Source organism: Ambystoma mexicanum, chromosome 4p (assembly GCF_040938575.1).
Source record: "Ambystoma mexicanum isolate Mex_15411 chromosome 4p, UKY_AmexF1_1, whole genome shotgun sequence".
NCBI lineage: Eukaryota > Metazoa > Chordata > Amphibia > Caudata > Ambystomatidae > Ambystoma > Ambystoma mexicanum.
The window spans coordinates 278,840,382-278,867,296 of NC_090927.1; the positions used below are offsets into that span (position 1 = coordinate 278,840,382).

At 43.1% G+C, this 26,915-nt stretch overlaps 1 protein-coding gene across 5 annotated transcripts in view; it reads right to left on the reverse strand.

Annotated features, from left to right (window-relative positions):
- The window catches only part of LOC138453201 (adhesion G protein-coupled receptor F5-like), a 584,850-nt gene that overhangs the window by 148,068 nt on the left and 409,867 nt on the right, over positions 1-26,915 (reverse strand). The gene's annotated exons all lie outside the window — the stretch shown is intronic.

Sequence of the window (26,915 nt, forward strand, 5' to 3'; positions counted from 1 at the left end):
ATGTTGTGACCCCTACCGGTGGGCAAGACTATCGTCCCACAGTTCTATAACATACGTGAAACTGTATTACCTCACATACCAAAGTCATATTTTTCTTAGACATATAAACACTTTTATTAATTCATTCGAATTTCTTAAAACATCAAATACAGTTAAAAAACATTATACATCAAAAGACACATTTAACATCAATATCAACATTTTTCATAAAGTGCAAACAACGAAAATCTTATACAAAAGTTAAAGACAAACACATTTCCACTACATAAATTTGATCAGAATAAAAACCTCAGTGCTAACTAACACTTCTGTCAGTTAACCAGAAAACTCCTCACTGTACAGGTTGTACTCTGCAAACCTATGTTAGGCTTAATGGGTGAATCCTTTAAACATTTGAGTTAAGGTTCTACATTTAATCAATAGCTTATTGACAACCGCTGTTTTACAATACATCATACAAAACACCCAACATGTTTCATTCTTCTTATATAGATGGCTCTTTTATAAGAACTTCTTCAGGGGAGCTTGACAAAAGGCTATTACACTTCTTTTCCAAATCAAAGTGTAGACTGATAATCATCTAAACCGCTAGGAGAAAACAACATGAAATAACAGCCATTAGTAATGCTGTCAAGAATACTTAAACTGCTTAGACAATCCGGAGCAATAGTCTCCAACTGTCGGCTCACTGTAAAGGTACAACTTGTTTGACCATTAAAAGGATAACTGGGGTTGCCCTCATAGTGGACTGTAATATGTTAAAAATAACACACTGCCATAAGTTCAACAGTCATACATCATGCTCACTAATATAATATTTCAAACTACATTATGCGTTAAAGATTAATTCCTATAGTGGCTATGGTCTTTTAATAACCTGCCTCAGTGAACAAACGCTGGCAACAACATTTTCAAAAATGCCTCAATAGATAGACACCACGTGAAAAATGTTTCATTGTTCTTATACCCGTTACCAAATAAATAAATTAGTAACGGTATGAAGTATTCTGAGACTCGCTTCTGTGGTAACTCGACCATAACGCGTGTGCCTGGTAATTGCTAACTTCAGAGAACTAAATAATGTAAAAAGTGGCCCATCACTTACCCTATCTAGAGGATTCTCTTAAATCCCATATTTCAGACGGGGCCGCTGTGGAACAAATAAAACTGTAACCCCAGATGTAATGTTCTAAACCTTCGTTCTTCTTTTCTTTTTATTCGCGATAGCCACGATAGCCACAATACCTCTTAGCAATAGCTAAGAAGAAAGGGCAACTATGAATCAGAAACCTCTTGCATCCCTCGTCTAGTACGAGAGCTACTCCATCGTTGTACACAACGACTGCTTGTGACGCTCTAAACTATCTCTGATATGCGTATGTGATCTTGCATGACCTGACATGACTTGTGCTAACCAATGCCAATCTAATCTTTAGTGTTATTCTGCATTTCGCGCTGCATTCTTGGTCGTGTAATAATTTAACTCATGCTGAACCTGCACCTCCTATCATACTGTATTTTGTTACTCAACATGTTCTCATGATACGCATTAACGTTTACGTAAATACTTTCGGTGTTATATTGTATTATGTTGCCTTGACTTTGTTTTGAAATGCACTACATAGACCTGTTGTTATTCTGCACTTGCTGCCTCACATCTTGTTATGAATGCTCTAACGTGTAGTGAACTTGTTGTACCTTGCAGACCTTATTTTGGTCACAAAATGCCCATCGCCTGCTGAATTAGCATTGATGTTACCTTTCAGCTTCATATATCTTTCAGCTGCATGTATCTCAGAACTAGTTGTATGTATTGACATTGATGCTGTAGTAACTCTATCCCATAACATCTATTTGCTCAGCAAACCAACTCGCCTAACCTCATTTCCGTATTGTGACTTGTTGCTAGCCTACTTGCCTTGTTGCATTTATAATTTTGCTAGACTTGGCCACCAGACTGCCAGCTGATTGATTATATAATCTAATTTACCAGCTTCTATTTGGCCATATAGTGTCCAGGTACTAGAACCTCCAGCTCACTAATGCTCACCACAAATACCACAGCCCAGCTCGGCATTTCTTCCGCACTCCTTCACCATGCAGCTTGTTCTATCTACTACAGCTCACACAGATGTTAATCCTACTATTAACCCTACTAGCATGGTCACCCACCTACAGCACCACCCTACAGCATTCCACCAGCCCTACTCTGAGTCACCCTGTGATACCTACCGCTATAATGCTGAACCCATCCAGTGGCACCAACTGTAACTGGACCTCACACCAGCTACCTACCTCGCAAGGCCACACCTTAGGAAGGTACCCTATCAGTAACACACTGCCTAGCACCTAACCCTCACCTACCAATCCCTATTTAAACTCACATGCCTTATGGCTAGAACACTTTGCCACAAAATCTACACCAAATCAACCTTGCATTCTGCACCTAAGAAATACTAGATTGGGCTCTAGAATCCCCCGTGTAGTCATCCACACACAGAAGACTTGCACAACTGCAAAATCTCCACTACCTATTCTGAGACACCCTATGCCCACCACCTCCCTACCCACATCCACTCACGACCTCCTAGCCAACACACCTAAAAATGGCACAATCAGAGGGGCCCTGGTTAATGCTAGGTCACTCCCTGCCCGCGCGTTGGACAATGCAGACCTCATCACCACTCAAGATCTTGAATTCCTCACCATTTCCAAGACATGGCTACACGCAGCCTCTGGACCACTACTCTCCCTCGCCATCTCCAGATGCGACCGCAACACCATTCAATCGAGAGGCGGTGGTGCCGCCTTTATCCATAAAAACTCACTTGGCCTCACAGCGAAGCTCAACCAACAGATTCCTTCAGCAGAGCTACTCTCAGTCAAACTTCCCATTTTACCTAACCAAACTGCCACCGTACACTTGATCTACAGACCACCCGGCCCTACCACCACCTTCCAGGATGACATTACATCCCTATTAGTGGATAAATCCAAAACTAAATCACCTGATTCTTGCACCAAAGATAGCACATGGTGCTCGAACATACAAAAAGCACTTTTGGATAAAATTGCCACCCTCCAAGTTAAAATCAAAGTTAAGCAAAACTCCTTGCAGACAGGCTAGAAACCGATTCTCCCCACTAGCCCCAACACCCAGGCCATCCTCAACCCTAAACCATTCAGTTTCTCTCCCTGACCATCGCTGATTTTGAAAGGATCATCAATAAGCTCCAACCATCTAACTGACAAGGTGATACTTGCCCAGCCGCTATTATTAAGGAGGCCTTGCACGATCTAGCCCCGTTCATTACTGCCTTTATAAACTCGTCCTTCAAATCAGGCATAGTCCCAAATAACTTAAAGTATGCCTGGGTCATCCCTTTGCTCAAAAAACCATCACTCGATCCTAGTATACCAACAAATTACAGGCCCATCTCTACGGTGCCTTTTATGCGCAAACTATTGGACCGAGCCGTCTATTTGCAGATCCAGGACTACCTGGAAGTTAACAAACTCCTTGGCCTTAGGCAATCTGGTTTCCGTCCGAGGCACGGGACAGAGACTGCCCTCATTGACCTAAAAACTCAGATTGAGGTTCTGAAAGACAATGGGAAACTAGCCTTGTTACTCCTACTAGATCTCTCAGCAGCCTTTGATTTGGTCAACCACCAAATTCTTTGCCAACACCTCAAAGCAGCTGCCCACTTTTCAGACTCTGCCACCTCCTGGATCAGATCCTTCTTAGATAACAGATCTATGCGGGTATTCTCCCCCTCAGCATCTGCCGAGCCCTCTCCCATTCACTGTGGTGTCCCCCAAAGGTCATGTGTGTCACCAACACTTTATAACGTGTTCACCAAACCACTTTTCAATATCCTTGGCTATCTGGGTGTCACGTACGGCAATTACGCTGATGACACCCAGATACTCATCCCCATCACGGGTGACCATGAAGTGGACACCAAATCCCTGAACGATGTCTACACTGTTATTCAGGCATGGATGGCTCAACACAAACTTTACCTCAATGATGACAAGACAGAACTCCTCATTTTAGTATCCCATCAACGTCTTAATGAACTTGACCCTTCCTTCAAGTCGTTCACCATTGACACCAACGCCATCAAGGTCTCTAAGGATACCAAAAGCTTAGGAATTTATCTCGATTCTACACTGACTGTCTAGACAAACCAATGCTGTCAGTTCAGCATCTGCTTATGCATGCAAACTCATCACAGCTTGCAGACCCTTCTTGACCACTGCCAATTGCACCACTCTGGCCAGAACTCTTGTCATGTCTAAGATTGACTATTGTAGTGCCTTGTATCTAGGGACTAGCCAAAGCAATCGAAATAAACTACAAGTCACACAGAATAATTACATTATAGCTGCCCTAAATATTCCCAGAAATCAGCACATTTCTGACCACAGACGCAATTAGTGATGGCTCCCTGTTGCGCAAAGAATCTCCCTGAAAATGCTTGCCCTCCCACACAAGTGTTTGGCGAACCAGGCCCCTCCCTACTTGGCAAAGCGACTTACCCCTCACACTGCTACCCAACCTTTGAGAGCTGCCCAAGCCCATAGCCTTTCCCTTCCTAGATTCAAGCTCCAGAAAGCGGTGGGGTGAGCTTCCCGGTCCTAGCCACAAAATAATGGAATACCCTGCCCAACTCTATTAATGCTGAGTGCTCCTTTCATTCCTTCAAGAGTAAAACCAAATTCTGTCTCTCAGCTCAAGACATTTGAGACACCATGTTGCTGCGTCTTCGATGCCGCCTAGGCCTACCCTGCATCACAACTGCACCTTTGTATATTACTTGTATATAACTTTGCAACACTATTGTATGTTGACCACTCACACACAGCGTTGTAATATTTATCATGCCTGTACTTACTTTACTGTACTGTTACCTATTCTATGTTTGTAAAGTTTACCTGTCTGTGTAACCTTAAAATATGCGCCCAGATGCCCCTGGGCCAGGCGCGCTATACAAATAAACAAAATACAAAATACAAATACAAAGTGCGCTGCGAAACAGTAACGAAGTTTAAACTCTGAAACTACAACGTTGTAGCCTGGGCTTTACCAAGATTTACTACGTTCTCAGGGTTCGTCTCCTGTAGCTGGCGTTCGTCCCGATCATGTGACACTGGTCACCTGCTTTCCGACGTCGTCGAGATACTGCTACTTATTTTAAAGGACCCTCGTCCAATAATAGGTCACAATCGCATCCGCAGCATGATTTAAACTACCGAATTAGAGACGCATTAATTTTATACACCTCACCCTTTACAATCCTCACCTGGAACCGCTCAAAAGGGAAAGGATGTCCCACATATGAAATTCTTACAGGTAAACCTGATTACCTCAAGTTTCTTACTGTTCATACATCGCACAATACCCATTCGTACAGTTGTTAAATTCCAAATGAACTTCAACCAATTAAGTCATTTATAATCATATTGTGACTGAATTCTTGAAGCTCTCCAGTAGATTTAAATGCCTGAAACCCTACTTTGCGGAACACCAAAATCGCTTAGTTTAAACGTATTCTTTTAAGTCCAACCATGCCAATCAACCTGTTCGTTTAATCCTGTAGTTGCTGCATTACACAAATAAATTAACCACTGTTCTTTTGCAAATAACCTGCTGGTTATAGGTGCACCATTAACCACTGGTGCAATATGCAAGAGCACTGTCCACCTTAAGTCATCCTTTGTGTGTTCCATTATCGTAAAGTGGCGAACAAGTGGAGCTGTAAAAACTTTATTCTTAATGCAACTTCTATGCTCAGAAATCCTGAACTTCACTTTGTGAGTGGTCATACCGATGTAGATTTGTCTACACTGGCACCAAATCGCATAAACCCCATTGCTGGTATTGCAATTGGTAAAAACTTGCTGTGACCACAGTTCACCTAGTCACAAATTGACATGTGTGGTCCTACTTGTTAAACTGCAGTTGACACACATGAAGTCAAACAGCCAGAAATCCTGTGCATGCACATTGCACAAAGAATTCTGCAACATGTCCATCAACCAACTGATTAGTTGTTCCAGCAAATAAGAGTTAAGGGCATAGATGTTCATAGAGTAAAATGTATCACCAATCCCCATGTCCAGAGTTGCACACAAGATCTTGGATTGATCTTAGTAAATGGATTGAGTCATTTACAGAAATTAATTCTAGGCAAACCTTTTTGGGTGAACACTGATTCTGACAGGTCAAACGTTTCCTAGCCTTTCCTAATTTGCTTCAGGGATAGGGCAAGAGGGTGGTTTCGGTCTTACATATAAGAGTCACATGCAGTTGGACTATTGTAGGGAGAGGCAGGAGATTAACTGCAGCTTGGCTTGTCTAGAGGTAGGGGACGTGTTTTTAAATTACATTAGGATAGTTAAGTGAAAGGTGCTATTAGGATATGTTGTTTATTTTTGGGAATGCACATACTGATTTGCAGGCATGAACATATTGTACTTGCAACCAGGTAGTAGATTACATTCGGTAGATATTAGGGAGTGTGCAAAGCATGTTTCAACAGAGAATAACGTGACCACAGTGCATACCATACACCCATGTGATATTTGTTGCGAGTGACCACTAGAAAGGAGAACATACTAGAGTGTATTGGATGTAGGAGATAACATCTATTGGCTGTAACATGGTGAACAACACATGTTCCCATTTCCCATGTATCAACAGGGCTCTCTGCAGGCCAAAGTCAGCATCTCCTCTCTCTTGGATCTCAATAGAATGCTAACAGATGGCATTTTTAATCTTTGTGATGCAATGTCCAATCAACATGAGATTAGTTGCAGATGGTAGATAACAAATATATCTTTCAGTTAATCTAAATATCTGTGTGGGATGTCATGGAAGCATTAGGACATATTTGGAAAAACACTCTTGAACTATTTAACATACCACATTCTTTCACACATGTGATTGTGCCCACATATCTACATAATATGATGATACTGGTTTTATTAATCTCACATGTTCACACCCAGAGTTAGGTGGCAAAAAAACAAATTGCCTTTTTTTTACATTAGGATTGATTTCACTTCTAAGCCATGGAAATGGTGATAACGGCATCATTGTCACAAGCTCAGGGGCAAAGTCAAAGATATATAATACCATGCACATACAGTATATTGATTATTATTGGGAGAGGATTGAACAATATTTTCTGGAAGAAAGTGGCCCAGGGATGTAGAAATGTAACTACCCGGAAAGCTGAACCCACCTGGATGATTGATCCCCATGCAGATAGGAGACAGATTCCATAAAGAGAGCGATGACCAGCCCGGTTTCTGCTGGCTCTCCACAAAATGAGAAGCCACACTTGGAAATGAAAGTACAATTGCAATGTAACTCTAAGATGTCACTGTAGACTGTCCATGGTAAACCCGAGGAATAGAGGGCTAGGAATTGAAGGGACATTTTATTGTGACAAATGCACAGGAGCTGTTTAGACAATTTCCTGCGTCTCCTATTTATATTGGCAAAAAAGTGACTTGTCATTTCCTGAAAGCACAATGCACCTTGTATTGAGAGGAGAGTTTTAAAACTGAATTCATTTTTGGTGCAACTTAAATGCATATTGCTTTTGTAAAATTTGCACCATCCTGGTACAGAATTACATAGACCACAGTGTATTCTCGGCACACTATCACCTCATGTGATATCATGCGATAAGCAGCTGATGTTAGTCGTGCTAAATCAGACATAGGATATGTATAAGAAGACATGTTTTGTACCAGAATACTTTCATTAAAGAAATGTAAGGCCTTTTCTAGCCCTACTTCTATGATGAGTTCCCTAGTCTAGAAAATAATAAATGGGTGCTCGTCTGGACATCTAACAAGGTAATTCTGTCCTCTCTCCAAATCTACCCTACCACTACAAAAAGGATTACATAAACTTTACAAGAGAAACAGTGAATGTTCCACAATCAGATGCACTGCCAGCTTATATGCATAAATAGCATTAAACCTCCTAATAATCATTCCATCTACAAGGTTCATAATGGTTGAGACATCGATAAATTGAATAGTGAACTCACTATGAGACGGACGGGTGCGGACGAAAGTCATTACATGCAATGCCACCTAAGGCAGGCTGCTCATCAAAATGACATTTTCACCAGGACTATTCTAATCATGCAACAAGTGCAGGACACCGACTAGAATCTAATAATAACTTTCTGGCACAATTCCAAGTGGATAAGCAATTGTAAGACCCTAAATCGGAGTTTTGCCTTGAAAAAGACCTGTGGAGGTCGAAACACGTGTTGGCATTTGACTTTGTCATCTGGACATACAAATCTCGTGTTGGATCATGGACTATGAATACAATTAAAAAACGCCAAAGTGTATCGATGTCTCAACCATTATGAACCTTGTAGATGGAATGATTATTAGGAGGTTTAATGCTATTTATGCTTTATGCATATAAGCTGGCAGCACATCTAATTGTGGAACATTCACTTTTTCTCTTGTAACGTTATGTGGGTTACAGGTGCCTACTTGTTCTGCCTGGATGCTGCAGCTAGTTTCAGGTGTTTCTTGAGGAAGTATCTTGTTTAAATATTCAAGCTTAAGCGCTTCCAAATACCTGACACACCTCGGTCATACTGTTTCTTACATAAACTTTAGCTTAGGGTAGGATTACTTCCCCCTTTAGGTGGATTAGTGATGGCTGGCTTCCTGTCCGCAACCAGAAAACATTCTCAATGTCCTCTTCAGCTCTACACCTATTATTGTAGCTCAAAAGGACTCTCAGTCTTTCTCTTAGCATAAAGGCCTCACTAGGCAGTTCAAACAGTTTGAGGTCTATTCTGTCTCCCAGAATGTGCTCTCCTCATTGGAGATAACAGGTCCTCCTGATCTGGTTTGGTCTGTATTCATAAAACTGAAAATGTCGCTCACCTCAACTTGACGTATTTTCAGTAAATCCTTTGTTCACCCTAGCTTGGGATGTGGGACTTCTTAGCCCATTGTGGAGTGTTATGTGTTTTTGTCTGGCCTGGACTCCTTAGTTGTGCAGCCTTTCTTTGTGGAACAATTCTCTCACCCCCATGTGGCCTCGTTTACCCCTCAAAGGTGATCCGTGAGTATTTGGAATGGCGAACCGTGAATATTGGCAGGTAATCTTTTGAGCATTCAACCAAAAACATGTGCTCAGTTTGGATTTAAATTCAACAGCAGTTTTCAACGTAATGGCCCTCTTGCCTCGATCAGATGTATAATACCGGTAATGAACAGGGTCAAAGAGTGGCATGAATACTGCTGGTGATTTTTGGTAATAAAAGGCAGAAGCAAATAAAGCAAAGAACCATTGTAAAAATTAAAATGAACCCTACTGGTATGATTTACTCCTCCATAATACTACTTATAGTACAATTAATCTAGAAAGTGAATGGATTAATGCTGCAGCATTGCTGCTGGTAAATATGTCACTGCTGGCGATCTGTATTACATGAATAAAAGCTGCCTGAAAATAGTGTGAATAGTTACCCAAAATTATATCAGCTCTAAGATGGTATTAAAAGTGCAAAAAAACAGCTGCTGCAAACTGGTGTGTGGGTGAAGCCTGTCAATTAACAATCATGCATTGACACAGGCATATTTTCTGTTAAAGGGCCTCTATCATTCTCTTTGCAATTAGGATATGATATGATATTTTATTTGTATCGTGCTCATACACAAGTGTTTCACAGCGCGACGAGGCAAGGGAGGACAAAACAACGATCTTACTAGGCCCAGTGACACTGAGAAGGCGCAAGTGCAAGGGAGAGGGAAGGGGGGAAGCGCAAGGAGGAGGGGAGGAGTGAAGAGTGCTGAACACAGGATAAAAAACAACAGATAGTTCAGCCAGCAGGTGACAAGTGCAAGGTTAAAGCGCAGACAAGGGGTGTCTAATAAGTGCAGGTAAGGGGACTATAGGGTTGCAGATAGAGACCCAAGTGCCAGGATGCCAGGAGGCAGTGCAGGTGTGTGGCTGGGTGGGCAGGGAACTGGGCCCGGTGCCGAAGCAGACAGATCAGCAGGGGAGAGGAAGAGGAAAGGAGGAGCAAAGAGGAAGGTCTTGAGCTATGACCGGAACCAAGGATGGTTCTCCTCAAGTTTCAGAGAGGCAGGGAAGCTGTTCCAGAGGGAGTCCCCAGCCGAGGAAAGAGATCTACCCACAACTCGTTGCTTGGAGAAGCAACTGACCCTGAGGGAGTTGGATGAGGAGGAATGAAGAGCTCGAGTAGGAAGGTATTTAATGATGAAGAGTTGAAGGTATTGTGATCCCAGGCTACAGAAAGCCTTGTGGGCAATGCAAAGGGTCCACAAATTCATCCATATTTGCAACCAGTAGTGTCTTTTACCCCTGACTATCAGTTCAGCCTCCTTATGAAGGAACGCCCCTAAACGCTCATGCCAGAAGAAATACAAACACTAGGGAAAAAGGCCCAGGAAACTCTTGCAAGGATAACACGTTTTTATTTCTACAAAAAGTAGGTGTGTCAGCAAAGGACTCTGCTGCCGAGAACATTCTGCCGAAACAGATACACACAGACTCTTAAAAGGCAAACAATCGTCATGTGTGACGTGAGCATGTCAGTAAAATCCCACGTGGCTGGTTGGTAAGACCTTATACATGTCCAACCTGCTCTATGGGCGATCCAGGACATTGGTCCCAGCCCAGTCTGTCCGTCTTCCATCAAGTGGGGTCCGCTAGGCTCATCATCTCCAGGGAACCAAGGTCTAATACACAAGTAGATACATTTCTAAAATAAGGCTGCTCTATCATTAAACAGTGTGCATCTGGCAGACTAAGAAACTGGTACAGGGGGGAGCCTTGAGGTCGCGCTGACCCACACATCCTTCATTAATTCCTGATCACATCGTCCGCACCCAAGGCTTCCTCTCTCGTTTTAAACTAGAATTTATTCCTCCCATGTACCTCACATTATAAATCTTTTTCATTATGGAATGAGGTGGCGTGGCCATGTTGTTAGATCTTTTATGGCCAATTGGTTTATGGTTGGTGGTCACTTGATATCTCGGAATTCAGGGGTCTTGGGACTGGGGCAGTTGTAGGGGCTATAACTCGTAGTGACTGGGTGGGGGTCGGTGCCTGCTCTGAGATGCCTATGATGACATGCACACCAAGGCGCCTGGTACTGTCTCATGGCCTTGTAGAGCACATTCCTTGTTAAAGCAAACATATTGGCAAAAATTTAAGAACAAAGAAGGATTCTTCTTATGGCTTGCAGCGCAGTTTTTCCTACCCTTAATTGGGCTCAGTCAAACCTCCCCTCATGCTTGTGGCTTATGTGTGGTGCACTAAATACTGTGTGGCCATGCAGGCATTGCGACTATGGCTTAGAGAATAGCGTTTGTTCGTATGCATACACTACATCTAAATATCTACTTTACATCTATTATTAGGATCTTATGGGTTTTTTTGGGATGCCCCCCTCTTCCTGATCCATTATATCTCTTTGAATGGGACTCGTCTCACCTTAAAGCGCCGGGGGGGAGGGCAGTTTTAACCCCTTCCCAACACGTACCCCACCCCAGAGTTTGTTTAGTATACTGGGCTACATCTGTTCAGCCATTACACCAATGCTACACATCAACCATCTCAAACTTCAGTCCAAGCACATCTACCACCTTCCACTCCCCTTGTAATTTAAGGAACGGCCACACCCTTTTTTGTCAGAATGTCTGTTATATTTTCCTTTAGGAAACTGCAAATTGGCTGACAGTGGCCCTCACTATAAGGTTGGCGGAATGAGTTTACCGGCACCGGTAAAGGTGCCAGTAAACCCGTTTTGCCCTATTACAAGGTCTCCTCGCGGGACCCGCAATGGGTGCCTGGAAAAACCAGGCGTCCTTACCGGGTCCCGCAAAGGGACCAGAGAGCTAACAACGTCATTAACGGGCCCATCATTAACGGGCCCGTTGTTAGCTCCATCCCCATTCCCATTGAGCCCTATGGGGGCTAGAATGGGAATGGGGATGGACCGGGTCCGGGTTCCTCGGACAGGGAATTACCGGGTCCGCCAAGGTTGCGATGGCCCGGTAATTCCTCATTCAAGGAACCCGGGCCCGGATTGCGGTATGGAGGCAACCATGCCGCTAAAAGCAGCATGGTTACCTCCAACCTTCTAATGAGGCCCAATGGGTTCAATTTCTTCCAGGACCTGGTATGACATCACACTGCAATTTAATTGCAAAGCCTGTCTGGATTGAATTGTGGGATTTTTGCCATGGGAGAAAACATTGAAATTAATAAATTGTATTAACATTGACGCTGTCTTAAAATTGTACATATTGTAGTGAAAATAAGAACGCTACACTTGTCTCACTGAGTGGAGCACATGATCAAAATGTAGGAAAAACCATTTCAATTATTTTCTGGTAGAAGGTTACCATTTTAAGTTGATCAGCCTGGCCCACTCCTATTGTACACTTCAAAATACCCTTATGAGAATGGGGAAGGGCTCAAATAGCACCAAATATGGCCCATGGCTGCTTGCATAAAATCAAAGAGGATTTGGGGAGAATAAGAATGATCACATCTTTTTATATTGACAAATATGTCTGTGATAAATGGGCTGCAAACTTGAATCACTAAACACATAATGCGTTTTGGGCTTAGTGCACATTGATTTTTCACAACACTCAACATAATATTAAAGTGTTTGTAACCATGAACCATGCATATTTAATTGGTCAGGCTCAGGCTTTGGCTGTGTGGTTATGATGAGTCTGACATTTGCCACTCTATTGTTCAAATTAGAGTTGCTATCCTGGTGGCAGACACACTATTTGAATATGAGCCATGCCTGAGTTTAAGGTCTGCTGGCTAGTATCTCTCATAATTATCCAAGTCACATCAATTTGATGTCATACATGCGTCAACTCTGTAAGAACAGACGCTATGGCAAGACTGTGTGTATTCTGGCCAGACAGTCTGGACATGCCACTACAGGACTGGAGGCTGAATGGCTGCTCCACTCCTATGATCCTCTGAAAGGTTAGGTGACAACACCCTCCAGGGAAACAGCCCTCAGCAGTGTTGTTCCTGAAAATTAGCATCAAATGGCACATCTTATACAAAAGGGCTACCCTCACACCATGGTGCTGCATGCCAAAAAATGGCGTGGGAAGGAGTGGGGGTTAGTGTAGACAGAAGTAGCTCAGACCAGCTAGAGGAGGATTCCACCATCTTGCTTTCTCTCTATATCTATCAGCCATCCTGTCCCCTTCACTTCCTTTAACACAAAGCACTTTGGGTATGATGTCAGAAGGCAAAGTCGACTTGTTCCAAAGTCAGGGATTGGACCCCTAAAGCAGGCTTGGTTTAGTCCAATCACTGGTGGGATTTTGCCTTTGAAAGAAGGGGTCTCCCAATACTTCAATGCTTCACTCTTGAACAAACACTGTTGGAAGAATTCCAAAATCTAGATTTTATTTATCTGATCATTATCTACATTCAGTTGATCCTCTTTTAACTGACTCTTAGTCTCATTCTTCGCCTTCTATCTCTCTTTCATGTTGTGATCTACGTTCTTTTAATTCGACTATATTTTGTTAGTCTTTATTCTCTATGCTTCCTTCTCTTAGTCAAGTCTCTTCTTTTTCTGCTGATTTTTTTTCTACACATCTGAATTGGCTTGGGATCAAGAATGCTCTTGAGGTATTGCTGCAAAGCACAAAGGGAGGCAGATGGATAAGCCATGGACGTGAGACATATTTCTCTGAGATTAAAGAAGAAGAAAACATTTTCAATAGCCAAGTGTTGGACAATTAACAATGGATAGGGCTCCTACACAATGGAATGAGCAAGTCTCTAGAGGCTAAGAGGAGTAATGACACGTGCATTATTGAATCAAATAGTGGTAAATAGGAGGTTGAAAAGGACACTTTTGCAGTCTCCTTACATGTGATCCAGAAGTCAAAATCAATGGTTATTCATTAAGCTGTGGATGAAGATAGTGAAGATCTTACACTCATTTGAATGTCCCAGAACAGAGAGCAAGCTATAAGTTCAACTACAGATGGGAAACGTTGGCTTATGGTCAGACTGATGAGAGATGATAGACTAATTGGGAAAGTGGGGAGTAATCTGACGTGACTCAAGCACCTGGGTTTCGTTTTGCTTATGTGCTGCCAGCCCAGCTGACAGTCCAAGGTTGGGTGGGAATGCCAACCAATCAGTGGGTCTATGGGCCAACCTGCTATACAATGTTGACCAATCTGCTGCCATTTTGTGTTCTATAATCAGTATTATACGTATTTAGAGGTAGTATGAGGTCTGCCTTACAGATAAGAGACAGCCAATGAAGTACTAAAATATATGTATTCTATAAGTAGATATGTTCCCCTAACCAATCCCTCCTGTCAATAGGCTTTACAGTTTGCCACGTAAAATGACATCATAGATGAAGCATATTGGGTTATAAAACCTCTGTGCAATCAGGTTTGTGTGTGAGTGTGCAAGCATCAGTCCGATGTCTGCAGGTTTGCCCTGCTTTATTAAATTGAGAATAAAGTAGTACTTTGCCATAGTCTTTGAGTCTGCCGGTTATTTGGTCTGAGATCTTTATTGGTAATCCCATCTAGCACAAAAGACGTGTCAAGCTGCTAGAGCATAAAGTGACTTCTCTTCGATCATCCTTTTCTTCTACTTCCCCTTTTTTTCTATTAGTTCCTCTCTTCCTGATACCTCTCTTTCACTGGCTTCCTTTTCAGTTCTTTCTGATTCTGATACTTCTTCTGTCTTGATCAGGACACACACTATCGTGTCTCCCCTGGATTCTATTCCCTATGCTTTGATTCCCTCTGTCTATCGTTCTTTGATCCCTTATCTTACATTTTTTAATTAATTGCTCACTTGAATCAGTCTCTTTTCCATCTTTTTTTAAGCCTGCTGTTGTCATTCCTATTTTCAATATGCCTTCCTTGGATGATGCTCTTCCATCTAATTTCCACCCTATTTCCTTGCTTCCTTTTTTATCTAAACTCCTTGAGTCGGTTGTATATAAGCAAGTCTCTTTGTTTCTTCATATTAATTCATTCTACCTCCTTTGCAATCTGGTTTCCGTCCTGCTCACTCCACCAAATCTGCTTTACTACATGTGTCTAACTCTTTACTTTCTAATAGACATAATAAGCAATCTTCTATTCTTGTTTTTCTTGATCTTTGGGCTGCTTTCGACACTGTCCATCACATGATTTTACTTTCTTCTAGCTCAACTCTTGGTTTATCTGGGTCTGTGCTCAGATGGTTTAATTCCTATCTTTCTAATCACACTTACTCTGTCTCTTGGGTTGGTCAGTCTCCCTCATCTTTTCGACTTCTTTATGGAATACCTGAAGGTTCTTTTCTAGGTCCTCTGTCTGTTCTTATCTCTTCATGTAAGCTTTCTTGTCACTTTTATGCCGATGATGCACAAATCTTTTCTTTGTCTACATTTTCTCCTACACTTCCTTCTACAGTTTCTTCTTGTATGCTTGCTGTTAAATCTTGGATGGCTTCACAGTTTCTTCATTTTAACCCCTCCAAGACAGAGGTTCTTTTCTTTCCTTCTTCATTCTTCTCTGTTTCCCCTCCTTCTGGTTTTCTTTTTCCTCCATCTCTTCTCCCCTTCTCTTCCTCTGCTCGGAATCTCATTGTCACTTTTTAACCTTATCTTTCTTTTTCTCTACATATTTCTAATACTGCTTGCTCTGCTCTCTTCCATTCTCATCGGCATGCTCATACATTTCTATCACTGTAGACTACTAAATTCCTGATGTATTCCCTTGTTTTTTCTCCCTTAAACTCCTGCTCAGTTCTCCTAAAATCCGACCTCAGTCCGCTACATTCTTTTTTAATTCTGCTCTTTTCTTTCTCTTTCAGCTGCCTTTTTGCTTTTCTACTACTCCATCTCTTCTTTCTGCTTCTTTACCTTGTTTTGATCTTTATCTTATTTTTAATTGTTGCCATGTCTATATAGCACTCTATGGTCTTTCCCACTCTTACATTGGTTCTCTTCTTTATTTCTATTCCCCAGCTCGCCCCCTTCATTCTCAATCCCTATTTCTTGTTATTCCTAAACCATCCTGTGCTTCTTCTCGATTCCATTCCTTTTTCACTCCTCACACCTAAGCGTTGGAAGGCTCTTCCACTTTCTAGAAATGCATCGTCTACCTATCATATTTTTTGTCCCAAATTCAAAACTCATATTCTTCTTTCCCTTTCCTCGAATCAACTTTTATCATAGATTTGGTTATCATGCTTCATCATTATTGTACCATTGAATTTCGAATTAAACAAATACAACTAAATACAAATACAAGAAGTCCATTGAACTTCTTTTGGGAGAATTGGTTGTGTCAAAGCCTTCAAACACTGAAGAGAAGAAGAAGCAGTCTGAGGCAGAGGGAAGATTTTTTAATTGTGATTGGTTATTTATAACGTGCTTAAGACCCATAGGTTTCTAAGCGCGGACCTGGGGATCGAACCTGTGTTGTGTTGTATTTCAAAAAGTCCCTCAATGCCACAGGACTGAAGCAGCAGGCAAGAGGCTACTTTAGTAAGGCTTTATTCCTCTTTAGCCTAAATTGCAGTACATGCTTAGGCCTTATAAGTACTTTTACTACAAGGGACACCCGCCGGCGACCTCACACATTCCACTCCGCTCCCAAATGACACTCTACATGTAACACACATTCAAATCAGTCACACATTTAAAGCACTCACAAAGCATTCTAACATTTCATCTCCATTCAATTTGGACAGCAGGACAAGCAACAGGACATAACACATCTCCTTTCCTCACACACACAAATCAACGCAAGCACCATATTCACTCACATACTACACAACACAACACACTGCTCCCTGCTCTGGGGAACTTTGGGGGACTCTTGCTATGGGCCAGAACCTGCTACTCTGCACCAAACCTCCATAGGCTGGGAGAGCAATCCCTGAAAAGACTCATCTTGTCTTAGAGCCCCTGGAGTGGGTCTCACCGCATTTGGAGGACAAGATTAGCTAAGGCCCCGTCTTCTGCCACATCAAATTGGTCAAACCTCATTCTAACAATGTTTGCAGCCATTGAATCAGAGCGCCTGCCGGTGCTGCTTGTGGCACTCACCGGAAACTGCAAACCAATGTGCTTGCAACTTCGAATCAGCACAACGCTGCACTATCTCTTTGCAGTGCCTGTCACATGCATGGCTCAAATTAACTGCTCATCACTGGACTCCCCTCAAACCGCTGGAGCACCACATGTTACCAAATGGCTCTACCTTGAGCCACCAATTAATGGAACCGTACACCGGAGCAGTAGGATCACCATTTCAAACTATCACTGAGCTTCAACTCGAACCGCTGGAATGTCACACATCAACCCTAACTGGCCATTACCACGCATCTCAAACCGGTTAAACTCTGAACAGATCCTGGTAAGTGTCCCAACTGGCAATTCTTGAATGCCGCCTTCAAACCTTTTGAGCCACCTCATTCGAACCAGCTGGACGCCAGCTCGCTGCTTGTGCCAACATGACTCGTCTCAACTAATCTGGGTTTGATCGACTTGCGTAAGAGCTCAAAGCTTGGTTTGATGCTGTCGAACTGCCAAGGTGGTACGATTGACCCATTATTGCTCCCTTGGTCCATTCTGTGCCCTAGAGAGTGGCTAGGTCACTTGCGCTTTTGTTTCATCAAAGACATAACCTTTTCAAAGAACATTGTGGTTTTTGAGTTGTCGTTTACACCTGTATTCTTATCCAGAGTGCTGTATCTCTCTTTCTCTGAATCTTCTCTGGTTTTTCTACTGGGTGAAATTTGTACAGTGTTTTTTTAATTTTTTTTTGCAATGTGATACTCTGCTGTTTGGGTTGCTACTGAATCCTATTCACACCCCTCTTGAGAGTATAGCCTTCCCTCAGCCCAGGTTACAACAAAAGGCGAAGGAGGTACATCTCTTAACTCTGTCTGTTTTATCTGTATGATTGGGATCACTTTTGGTTTGGACTGATAAAGTGGTGTCATTACAACTCACTCCTGAAGAGCAGAGGTCATGTCCTCACAGTGAGAGTATGACGCTTCATTACTCAGATCGCTTATTATTCTGCCCTCTCCTGTGACCCACAAGTAGCTCCATATCTCCCTCACATCTCAGGGAGTGAAAACAAGTGAAAGGGTTGCACATTCAGTTCATCCATTTTGATCTCTTGTGGATCCATGTTATGAAAATAGCATGTTTCTGCTCCATGTTCTCTTCAGTGTTTCTGCGCAGACTGTACAGATTTTTAAAACAATGTTTTACATTTTTGTCAGTAGCTTATATATAGGGCCAAATCCATTTGCAAAATGAATCACTTCAGGTGAAACAGCGGGTAAGAACATGGGTGGAAGTTTGAGCAACACTATGGAGGATGGGCACAGCGGTCAGCTCTGGGATGGGTAGGAGCGAATTAATAAAATAGTTGCAAATTGAGCAGAGTATACATTTTCTTCCATCCTAAAGTGCTTGAATTCTTGCAAGAATAAAGTGTGGAATAAGTAAAAGCTTGGTGTGAAAGCTTGTGACCCATAGTGTGGGGTAGGGATATAAGTAAGTAGAGTTCATGTCTATAGGTTGCAAAGGTGGATTCTTCTCTTCAACTGTGTTTTGAATTTATTTGGGTATGTATGTTCTTTAATATCCAGTGTATGTTTATTCTATAGCCCAGGGTATTGTAATGATAGCAGTTTGCCACAACAAAAGGGGTGATGACTTGAATGTTTAGAGTTATACTGGAGGGTCACCCAGGTTAAGGTTAGTTCTAAATCCTCCAGACCCCTCTTTTGTTTTGCTTTAGATCTCCTTAATAACCCTAGGTACAGGTCATTGCCATAGTCCAACTTTAATTTTGTGATTGATATCGAATAGTGGGTGGATTTCTTTAATATGTGGAGTTTAAAGTGGGCATTTTTTATCACTATGCTTATTTGGGAAATGACGTTGGCGAGGAAGTCCCAGGTTTTCGATTTTATTCGAGGGCTCATGTGTGGTTCCCAGCACTGGAGGGTAGGTGTTTTGAAATATGATTAGATAAGAGAAGTATTCCGAATTGTCCCCATGAAGTTGAGTATCATCTGAATATGGGTCCTCGGTACCAGTGCTCTTCCTCTAGCTTTGCGAACCGTTATCTGGCGACCGGTTAGATATTGCGGAATTTGCAGCAGTATATTCCGAATTTTTTCCTATGATGGAAAGGCCAACCCCTCTTGTGTGTTTAGGACAGCTCTAGGAACTGTTTGGAGGTGTTTGGCACCAGACTTCGAAGAGGAGGTTGATCGTTCTTTGAATGTTTGTTCTGCAAATCACTGGGGTCTCCCCCGTGATGAGCCAGTCGTCCAGGTAAGGGTACACTGGGATTGCATCCCTGAGTAGGTGTGCCGCTGCCACCGCCAGTACCTTGGTGAATACCCTTGAAGCCGAGGCTATCCCGATGGGCAGTACCTTGAACTTGTAGTGCTGACTGTCCAGCTTGAAGCGCAAGTACTTTCTGTGCGCTGGGAACATGGAAATATGAAAATAGGCATCTTTCATGTCCAATGTTGCCATGTAATCCCCCTTTTTTAGGAGGGGGATATATAAAAGAAGTATGTTTATTACTTAGTTACAGAGTTACAGAGTTAGTGATATAGAAAGGGAGGGAGCTAAATAGATGACATCCTTTCAGTAAGGTTCTCCCATCCTTTGTTCCCAACTGTAGCTCTTGGAACCCTCAGGTCCCATCACATTAGATATGACATAGCTGTATTCTACTAGCAGCACTGTGTGCACCCAGTGCAAATAGATAGGTACAATACTACAATTACCTCTTGGAGAGTAGTCGTGCGAAATATTTTGGGGCTTGACATACTTAATCCAATACTGGGCGCATTGTCAAATCTTTTTTTGCACAAGTTGAATAAATTCCCTTGTTTATCTGGTGTCCCGGGATGAGTTCTATCGCGTCCTTTGCTAGAAGATTGGTGATCTCTTCGAGGAGGATCTTCTGGTCGTCTAATGAGTGTACTTTTTGTCGTGGAGGGTGGTTTTGGGGACTCTCTAACAGTTCTATGCAGTATCCTGCGGACACTGTGGACAGCACCCATCTGTCCGATCTGATCCCTTCCCAAGCTTGGGTGAAGTTGGAAATGCGTCCCCCTACTGGGGATGCAAGAGAAGGGACCCTGAACGGAACGTCACTGTTTTGGGGGAGGCGTGCCGCCGCCTCTATTGGGGCTGCCTCTACCCTTACCATGATCTCTTTTGTTATCCCTGCCATAACCCTAGGTAGACTACTGGTTGCTGTTGTTCCATGGTGTACACTGCCCCTGGGAACAGTTGGAGCCTCTTTGGGAATTTTGTCCACGTGGGCGACGAAAATTGCCATTCCCCCTTTGATTCGGGGGTTTGTTGGTTAATTGGCCCAGGGATTTAAGAGTCTCGTACTCATCCTTGGCATTTTTTAGCGCATCCTCTACCGCCTTGCCAAACAGTAGATCAGGCTCCACCGGTTTTTCTATTAAAGATGCTTGGGTTTCGGGTTTGAATTCAGATTGCCTTAACCAAGCATGTCTTTTGATAATAGTGCTCTCTGCTATCAATCTGCCGGCGTTATCCGCAGCATCAAAGGTTGTTTTTAAGATGCAACCTGACACGGCTCTTCCCTCTGGCGAAACCCATGCCAACTGGCTTTTTAAGGGTTCCGGGGCGGAGTCGATGAGGGCCGCGACTTCTTCCCACTGGTGGCAGTTGTAACTCGCCAGTAGGGTGGTGGAGTTGCCAATCCTTGCCTGGTAGGAGGAAGTGGAGGCTACTTTCCTAACCAAACCATAAATCTTTTTGCTTTCCTTGTCGGGAGGAGCTTCAGACGATGAGAGGGGCGTTCCCGCCCTCTTTCGGGTGTTTGTCACTACCAGGGAGTCCGGTCTCAGAAGCCCCTTATGTACAGCAGGTCGGACTGGGCTGCCCTGAATAGTTTTTTGATCCTTGATTTTACCGCCCTGGTGAGGCTAGGATTTACAAGGGGAGGGTCTATTCTCCTTTGTATAGATTTGAGGATAGGGATGTCCTGGGCCACATGTCTCCTTTCTCCCACTAATTCCTCCGCAAAATCCCTCTCTTCCTGAGCTCCTTGGGTATCAATGTGGAAGTGTTCTGCCGCTCTGGACAAAACCTCATTCAAGAGAGGTTGGTTGTCGACAGAGGAGTCGGTAACCGGAGGTTCTTTGTCTACTGGGGAATCCATCCTGTAGGTTTCTGGGTCATCCTCGTCCTCCACTTGGTCCTCGTCATCCCCATAGTAGCCCGTCCCAGTTTGGTCTCCCAATGTGCCCAAATCTGGATCCTCAATCAAAAGAGGATCCTCATTAATTTGAGAGTAGGGCTGTATACAGAAAGGGTCCGAAGACCGACTTTGTGTTGGTGCTTCAACCTGGGACTTCTTACTTGGGGGTAGCCGGTCCCTAGAGCCTGAGGGTGTAGGCCTGTCAGGGGTATAGGAGAGGAAGTTCTCAGGATTCCTGGCATAGAAGTCTGCCAGAGATGACAACCTAGACATAACTCTGTCTATGTCTTCACTAGACCATTCCTTAGAGCTGGGAATTACTCTTTCCTGGGAGAGTTTCCCTGTTTTATCCTGACTGGACCTATTGCCCAGTGTTTTCGCCCCTTCTGAGCTTTTCGACGACTGGCGTCGTTGTTCGGGGGTAGTGTCCCTATTGCTAGAATGTGGAGGTCGGGACTCGGGGGAAGCCGCCACGTGGTCTGCTGACGCCGACTCCTGGAGTGCGGCCTGGGGATAGAGGTCGGTTTCGTCTTCCGACGATTGAACCTCCATAACTTTAGTGAGCGAGGCACTCTTGGCAACAGTGGATGGTTGCCTGGTGTCATGCGGCGATCTTTTTTGGGAATGAGCAAGCGCCTGATGTATGTGAGTCTCTATCAAGAGTTGTATTGAAGTGATAATATGAGGTGTACAGTTATGGCTTGTGCTTCGTGCATTTCAATATATTGTGTCATAAATAAAAAATATTTGTACATTTTGTACAGTAATCATTTGTACAAAATTATATTTGTGTGTAGTAAATATAAGTAATGCTGTTTTATGTATATGTGCGTGTTGGTTGGTGGGTAGAACATTTTGTGTTCTCCCCTGTGTTTCTGGGCTTTTTGAATGCTGCCTTCTGTCCAAAGTCTCTAGAGTATTGGGGTTGAGCATAATATAAGGAACTTGTAGTGTGGGGCTTGCATTGCATTATGCAATGCAAGACATGCAATGTTAGCTGGTGATGGAACCCTGGGTTCCTTCAGGTTTCCACAGAGGACAGTTAGAGGACTCAGGGTGGGAGATATTACTGAAAGGATGCCTTTACCTGTGCCGGCGTCGAGTGTTAAAGTTCGGTGACTCGACGTTGGGGTGGAGAAATGGGGAAATATTAAGATATTTTTGCAAAATGATGGCTAGAGCCAGGGAACTCCACGAAATGCTTCCGACAAGTATGGCAGAAAAAAACAATCTGAGGGTCCCAGACACGTGAGGGATCATGGGTACAGTGGACGTCACACTAGGGATAGTATTACTGGCACGCCCTGTGTCGACGCCCATTTTCGAGTTTCAAAAAACAAACTGTAATACTGCACAGCTTCCACTAGATGTCGGCCTATGCCCAGCATGTGATCGAGAATGCCCAGAGGACACCGCTTCAGTGGACCGTTCTCTGTGTGCCTCTTTCCGAGAACTCGATGTGCGCGTCGATTCTCAGTTGGACTGCGCGTGTTTGGTGGAAGTGCTGTGAGTAGCGGTCGGGTCGCCGGGGGTTTTCCCCATAGCTGCCCTGCCAGACAACCTTCCGAGGTCAGGGACTTGCGCTCGGCTGTCTCTCAATGCCACGTTGTCCTCGCCGTCCGAAAGCACGGCGTCGCTGCCATCGCTGAAGGCGCCCTCCGCTGCGATGGCCTCTTGTCGCCTTGCGTTCTGGGACCAATGTATGGTCGAATTTCCTTTAGGGTCTTTGGTTTTAACCGACTGCATGCTCTGCAGTTCGCCTCGGGGTGGTCCCTCGGCAAGCAGAGGTTACACGTGGTGTGTCTGTCAACCCATGGGTACTTGCGGTTGCACTCAGGGCAAAATTGGAAAGGGGTACCCTCCATACGCACCCTGTGGCAGCGGGCTAGTGAGTGTAGAAAATAAGAAGATGTACCTATATATTTCCTAGGCCCAAGTCCGTTGTGCAGCTCTCGACGGTTGATTCCTTCTCCGGGCCGGCGTCGAGTGTTGAAGTTCGGTGACTCGACGTTGGGGTGGAGAAATGTGGAAATATTAAGATATTTTTGCAAAATGATGGCTAGAGCCAGGGAACTCCACGAAATGCTTCCGACAAGTATGGCAGAAAAAAACAATCTGAGGGTCCTAGACACGTGAGGGATCATGGGTACACTGGACGTCACACTAGGGATAGTATTACTGGCACGCCCTGTGTCGACGCCCATTTTCGAGTTTCGAAAAACAAACTGTAATACTGCACAGCTTCCACTAGATGTCGGCCTATGCCCAGCATGTGATCTAAGCAGATTCCACAAGCCTCAGAAATATATATACATGGCTCCCAACAAATTTGTTCAACTGAATGCAACTATATGTACAAGACGTAATCCATGAACCAACATACTTAATTGTTCATGATGTAATCCTTGGAACAAACAGGTAGTTTCCTAGCTCTTGAATCTCGAACAATCCTTTCATCATCAACAACAATAGAATTGTTTTCTCGATGTACATACACTTCACCCACTTCACTTCCTTGTTGCCCACTCATGTCACCATATTGTGAGCACACATCATCCTGAAATAGCTTGATAGCCCTTTTGTTATCTCTCTTCTTCATCCGTCCTTCCACGTTATCTTCACCTTTCCAATTCCATTTACTAACCCCATCAAAATTCCAAACTGACCCATCACGAACTTTAACACCTCTTCCAAACACTTCAATCACTTTAACAGGACTGGAGTATTTAGACTCACCTTTTCTCACATTGCATCCTAATTTGATTCTTATAAAATCACCAGGTGAAATTTTTAACCTGCTCTGTTCAACACATACCTTTTTGTCCACGCACTCCCCTTTTTTCTATAGTTCACCCACACAGGATTAAGTAATGTGTTAGGTACTCTGCCTCTCATCATTTCAAATGGGGACTTACCTGTGTTCCTCCTGACAGAGACTCTACTGCTCCATAACTTCTCCCTAAGCGCCTCATCAACAGGCATATTGTTCCTCAACACCAGTTCCACTGTCTCAACAATGACCCTATTGCACCTCTCCACCAAACCGTTGGTTTGAGGGTGATGCAGTGCAGAGAATCTCCAATCAATCCCTAAACGTTTGGCAAACTCCTTCATTTCTTTGCTCCTGAACTGTACCCCATTGTCACCGATCATAATTTTAGGGTAACCCTCCCTCCTGAAAACTTGCAGCAAAAATGTTATCACTTCGTTAGAATCTACTTTACTCACTAACTTGACATCCAACCACCCTGAGTAATAATCCACCAAAACAATCAAAAATGTTCTTTCATATATCAAATCTCCACATGGACCCACTATGTCAATACCTACCCTTTCGAATGGTGCTTCCACCATTCGACATGTTGATAGGTTCCAATTTAAAACTTTTGCAACTTTTGTCACTATTTTGGCATGGCCCACAATTTCTGACAAATCTTTCAATCATGAAATCCATACCAGGCGACCAATACTTTCCTCTTACATTGTTTTTCGTCCCTGTAATTCCTGGATGCCCTTGGTGAGCCTTTTCAACTAGTTCCTTGTGCAAAACCTGTGGAGGAATTAACTTGTCCCCTCTCACAAAAAATTCATCTTCTATAGAAAACTCATCTCTGACCTCCCAGAACTGCGTACACTCATCATCAATCAACCTCTTTTCAGGCAACCTGATTTGGTATATTTCATGGCTTTTTATAGAATCTCATCCTTAACAAGTTAATTTAACCACGTTTCCCTTGACGTAACTTCAAACACTGTTGCCACTATTTCACAATCTTCCTCAGCGCAAGTGCTACCATCTATTAAAGGCAACCGAGACAAATAATCAGCTATTACATTTCTTTTTACTGGACATACTTTACTATAAAGTGATAATCCTGCAATTTGAGACTCAATCTGGCCAATCTGGGAGAAGCTCTACACATCCCACGTACTGTAAGTACATCTATCAATTGTTTGTGAACTGTCTGTATTATAAATTTGCTCCCCCATAGATACTTTCGAAAATAGTTAACTGCCCAAACACAAGCCAACATTTCTTTTTCAATAACTGAATACCTACTTTCCGTATCAGAAAAAACCCTCTGGAAGCATGATTTATGACTTTTTCATAACCATCATCAGTGATCTGTGACAACACCGCTCCTAAACCACTTCCACTGGCATCCACCGTGACTCTGGTCTGTCTTCCAAATACAAACCCTCTCAATTCTACAGCTCCACCAATCTCAGCTTTAATACATTCTGTTGCTTTTTTACACTCATCATCCCACTCAAACCTTGCATCCTTCTTCATTACTTTCCTCAAAGGTTCAGTCACACTGGCAAAATAATTCCAAACTTATTGTAATACTCGCACAAACCAAGAAACGACCTGAGCTCATCCTTATTAGTGGGATTAGGTGAATCTCTAATCGCTTTCATGGCTTCTAACTTGGGCTTATAGCCTCTTCCATTCACCATGTGACCTAAATACTCAACCTATTTTACTTTGAACTTTCATTTACTTTGCTCTATTTTCAACCCAATGGCATCCAACCTTGTCAACACCTCATTCAACCTCCTGTCATGTTCCTCAGACTCTTTGCCAAAAACAATAATGTCATCCTGGTATACTAATGTTCCAGCTAAACCCCTCAAAACATGTGTCATAATTCTCTGGAACACTGCTGCTGCGGAAGCCAGTCCAAAAGGCATCCGCTTGTACCTATATAGACCATACGGTGTGATAAACACTGTGATGTCTCTGCAGTCCTCTGTTTGTGATATCTGGTGGTATGCACTTGACAAGTCTAACGTGGAAAATGTATCTGCTTCTCCAATGTGGTTCAGCATCTCCGATATTATTGGCAAGGGAAATATATCTGTGATGATGTTTTTATTAACATCTCTCAAGTCCACGCAAATTCTTGGCTTCCCATTTTTCTTTATTGCTACAACAATGGGACTCACCCACTGTGAGGATTCAATCTTTTCAATCACCCCTTCCGATTCCAATCTTCCTAATTCTTGTTCAACTTTATCGACAAGGGCAAACGGTATTCGGCTGGCTTTCGTGTGTGTTACCGGTAAAGCTCCCCATTTGAGTCGTATTCTATGAGAAAAATTCTTTAGCAATCCCAAACTTGTTTGCAAGACATCACCTGTACTCAAGTCTATTTTCTTGGTTTGTTCACTGCTACTGTTTACAATCAGGATTTGTTCTTCTTCACACGGATCCAGCCTTATTCTCAATCCTGCCTGATCTCTCCAACCTTATGTTCACTCCTTTTTCAGCCACATAAACTTTTATTTGAGCACGCCTACCTTTGAACTGAATAATGCTTAAAAACCAACCCACAATGCGTATTTTCGATCCTTCAAATCCACCTGGATTCTTTATGTCCGATGCTTTCAATTTGCATCTGAGGCCTTCGGCAACCAATTTCTGCCAAGTCTTTCTTGTAATGATAGTCCACGGAGAGCAACTATCAACCTTTACTCTCAATTTCCAATTGTCTAATATGACTTCACAACTTGGACATTTAAACGCCCCTCCAGGTGGTTCATGAATCACAAATACTCTCTCATCATCAGATTTCTCATCCTCTTCT